The sequence below is a fragment of the Macaca thibetana genome, chromosome 5 (assembly GCF_024542745.1).
Source record: "Macaca thibetana thibetana isolate TM-01 chromosome 5, ASM2454274v1, whole genome shotgun sequence".
Taxonomy (NCBI): domain Eukaryota; kingdom Metazoa; phylum Chordata; class Mammalia; order Primates; family Cercopithecidae; genus Macaca; species Macaca thibetana.
The window spans coordinates 91,536,931-91,541,545 of NC_065582.1; the positions used below are offsets into that span (position 1 = coordinate 91,536,931).

The following is a 4,615-nucleotide window of genomic DNA, read 5'->3' on the forward strand; positions in this document are numbered from 1 at the left end:
TCTAATCAGCATACTTTCATCCACATGCATGATTACTTTCTTCAAACTCCTAAACCAACATAGTGTTTCCTTATATAGAGATTCATATTGACTTTCCTGTAATTTATATCCGAATAATTAGTGGTCTGTTAGACATCTTTTGCTTTTGCCTACTTTGGAAAACTTCCTGACTTTTGGTAATAGTGCCCCATTTAAAAAATTACCTGTTAACAAAAGTAAACCAAAAATAAAATTCTTAGGATCCTCCAACCATCTGAATGGACTTTCTCCTGGGCCAGGGCACTCTAAAATTTAACCTGAAAGCTGGTTCAGGCCATGATGGGAAATGGGGGGTTAGACATGCCTCATTTACCCTCCAGCATTAACATCAACACAGACCTTAAATCTGATTTTTAAAAAAAATTTACAATCTATTTTCTCTGAAGTGTGCTACCTGGAGGCTTCATCTGCATGATAAAACTTTGGTCTCCACAGCCTTTTATCATAACCCAGACATTCCTTGCCATTCCTTTCTATTGACAATAACTCTTTCAACCAATTGCCAATGAGGAAAATTTTGAATCTGCATCTAAGTATGACCTGGAACCCTCCCTCACCCCCATTCTCCCACTTCAAATTGTCCCGCCTTCTAGACTGGACAAATGTACTCAGGATCTCCTGAGGGCTGTGTCACGGGTCCTGGTCACTCATATTTGGCTCAGAATAAATCTCTTCAAATATTTTACAAAGTTAGACTCTTAGTATCAACAGCATTTTCAGTCTTTGTGTCTCATTTGGGTATTCTGCACTCTAAAGAGTCACAATAATTGGTTCTTAGGCAGATATATGACTCAAATTGAGCTAATCAGAGCAAACAGATGTGAGCCTGACAACTTTTACAGGAACTATGAGGAAAGACTGTCTCTCTCAGGGGGTTTATTAACTACTAAGATTCATCCCTGGAGCTACTGGTGACCCTCTGGCCACCATGAGAATATAGCTTATATGAGAATACTTCATATCAGAGAAAAGAATTACTGACAGTGGAAGATTAACAGGATTGTTTAAGTACCTAGATACAACCTTAAATGAAGCTCAACCTTCTTAACTTCTATTTTTTGCTTAAACTGATTAGATTTCTGTCATATGCAACCAAAATGGTCTTGACTCATGTATTCAATTTTCTAGCTTTTTTCCAGATTATCAGGGAGATGTGAATATATGCTTCCTGTTTCGTTCCACCCTCCCTTTTCTTCTGTAAGATTTTTTATTTGATCAAAGTTGTATACAACTGTCTTTTATTCTTCACTCCTTTTATATAAATTTAGTATAACCAAAAATTATTAAATAAATCTATGATAAGAAAATTTTATTTCTGATCTTCATGATGGAAAGAAATAAACTAATTTTAACGAAAAAGTATTTGCTATATATTATATTCAAGCTCTAAGAGAGTGAAGTGGCAGTATGGAATCAAGGAAAAGAATAGAATTTGGAATTGTAAATGAAAGAAAATGACTGAGGTGAGTCTCCATCATTTTAGAGGTTTATTTCATCAAGATTGAGGATATGCCCAGGAAAAAGGAACACAAAACCACAAGAAACATCTCTGATTCGTGCTTTTTCCAAAGAGGGTTTTGGGATATATATATTAAAAGGGAAAGGACAAGCAGTAGGGGAAAGAAGAAGGAAAAGAAAAAGGAAGGGTAGATAAGGTAGAAAAAAGGCACAAACAGTTTCATTTCTTTTAGTCTTTGATCATTTACTGAATCCACATTTTACATGTACGAGGAGGAAGTGGGAAAATAGTTATGCATTTCTCTGGTACTCAGTTAATTTTTCCAGAAGTCAGCACAGAGCAGAAGAAACTATCATATGTGCATTTGCCTCAGGTGAGTTGTGCACAGGGGAGGGTTGACTTGTAAGTCCTGTCCTTTGTCCAGTACTTGTGAAAATAAGCTGTTAACTTACATTGTCAGTGTGAAATTCAACAGAACTGTTTTAGGGAAAAGACCTTGAGGCCCACAAGGAATTGTGAGCAAATTGTGAGACAGGTATGTAGCCTTTTATCTTTGTAGCTATCTATTTAGGAAGAAAATGCGGGGCAGTTTTGCATGATGCAGCTCCCAGATTGAATTTTTCCTTTGGCTTAGTGAGTATGGGGTCCCACGATTTTATTTTCCTCTCATAGAATTAATGAACGTGAGTTAGAAATCTGGTTCGTGTACTTATTAGCAGTGTGACCAGAGGGAATGATTTATACTTCATAGATAAAGTCTTAATTTTTTTATTGGGGATAATACTAGAAATTTAACAGCTATTGTAGTGAGCAAATGAAATAGTTTTTGTGACAAATAATATAAAGTTTTATAAAAATTACCACTATTCTTACCACTGGACCAAAGTGTAGTCCTAGGATTAGGAGCATTTACTTTACCCAGGAGCTCATTCAAAATACAGATTCTCAGATCCTGTCCTACTGAGTAAGACTTTTAGAGTGGTGCTCAGGAATCTATGTTTTAAGGAGCTTTCCATGGAACACTTGTGAGAGTTACAACTGAAAACCATAATCTTAAACTTTCTATATGAATAAAAGAAGCCAATCACCTGGATTTGCTATGATCTATGTTGGTAAGTAGCATTTAGTGAACTATAAGAAGTCCATGTGCCAATAACCTTCTTTCTAGCCACAAAGATAAAATGGACACAGATCTTAAAAATTCAATGCATAAGATAATGGTAAATGAAATACGATAAGGCATAATATGTATAATTATCAAAGAAATGAATACTATGAGATATGAAATTTAGAAGAAAAGATAATTGCACACTACAATTTTCTCAGAGGAACATATAATCTGAGAATAAATTCCTCAAGCTATAGACAGACTTTTGGGGGGGTTAAGTGAATGCAAAGGATTCCAGTTGAAAGAATTACGGTGAAAACAACATAGATGGGCAAGGCTAGGAATAAGTTCAGCATCACTGGAATGTAGAGTGCTTTGCAGGAGAAAAAAAACAAAACCAAAACAAACACACACACACACACACACACACACACACACACACACGAACTCTTTCCCATCTGCATGGCCGGTGAAAAAGTTGAGAAGCCAGATACTAAAGAGAAGAAACCCAAAGCCAAGAAGGCTGATGCTGGTGCCAACGTAAAAAAGGGTATCCTCAAGGCTAAAAAGCCCAAGAAGGGGAAGCCCCATTGCAGCCGCAATCCTGTCCTTGTCAGAGGAATTGGCAGGTATTGTCGATCTGCCATGTATTCCAGAAAGGCCATGTACAAGAGGAAGTACTCAGCCGCTAAATCCAAGGGTGAAAAGAAAAAGAAGGAGAAGGTTCTTGCAACTGTTGCAAAACCATTTGGTGGTGACAAGAACAGTGGTACCTGGGTGGTTAAACTTCACAAAACGCCTAGATATTGTCCTACTGAAGATGTGCCTTGAAAGCTATTGATCCACAGCAAAAACCCTTCAGTCAGCATGTGAGAAAACTGTGAGCCAGCAACACCCCCGGGACCATTCTGATCGTCCTCACTGGACACCACAGGTGCAAGAGGGTGGTTTTCCTGAAGCAGCTGGCTAGTAGCTTGTTACTTGTGACTGGACCTCTGGTACTCAATCAGGTTGCTCTACTAAGAACACACCAGAAATTTGTCATTGCCACCTCAACCAAAATTGATATCAGCAATGTAAAAACCCCTAAACACCTTACTGATGCTTACTTCCAGAAGAAGAAACTGTGGAAGCCCAGACACCAAGAAGGTGAGGTCTTCAACACGGAAAAAGAGAAATATGAGATTACACAGCAGCACAAAATTAATCCTAAAGCTCGAGATGCACAGATTTTTACAAAAAATCAAAGCTATTCCTCAGCTCCAGGGCTACCTGCAATCTGTGTTTGCCCTGACAAATGGAACTTAGCCTCACAAATGGGTGTTCTAAATGTCTTAAGAAGAACCTAATTAACTATCTGACCAAAAAAATAAGAAAAAACACAAGAAAGGAGCTTGGGATAAACTAAAAATGGCTTTTGATAACAAGAAAAATTCAAATGATGTTTTTAGCAGTAAGGAATGTATAGTGGGAGAATGGACTAGTGAAAGTACACACACATTAGAACATCATGGTGAAAAGCATGGTTCAGATAGTTCTGCCTCAATTTGAACCCTAAATTACTATTAACTACCTGTTAAATTTAACAGAAATGTAACCATTCTGTGTCAGATGTACAGTGGGAATATATTTGCATATACAGGTTGTTGCTCAGTTGCAGTTATCATAATCCATTCTGGATAGTTAAGCATGAAGAGAGTTACGCAGAATGTTAAGTGACTTTTGGAAGCACTGGAAGAAGAGAATGGTCTTTATAATAAATGTTTTAAAATGCTGCCCAAAGCCACATTGCAGAACTAGACCACCATGGAAAGAAATGTTTGCTCCTGCCATGATTAGGAAGCTACTGCCATATTGACAAGTCACCACTACATCTCTCAGGTCCAGCATCACAAAATCTCTGCCATACCCTACAACAGGTAAATGGGGACTTCGAGTTCTGTATGTCTCTTGACTTCATTCAGTTCTAATTCAAGTTTTGCATGAACACATGGGAACAATGCACAAAG

The 4,615-nt window shown here is 37.6% G+C and overlaps 1 pseudogene; it reads left to right on the forward strand.

The window, feature by feature from the left end:
* Window positions 1-3,068: 3,068 nt before the first annotated feature.
* Window positions 3,069-3,935, forward strand: LOC126955118 (60S ribosomal protein L6-like; annotated as a pseudogene).
* The last annotated feature ends 680 nt before the right edge of the window (window positions 3,936-4,615 follow it).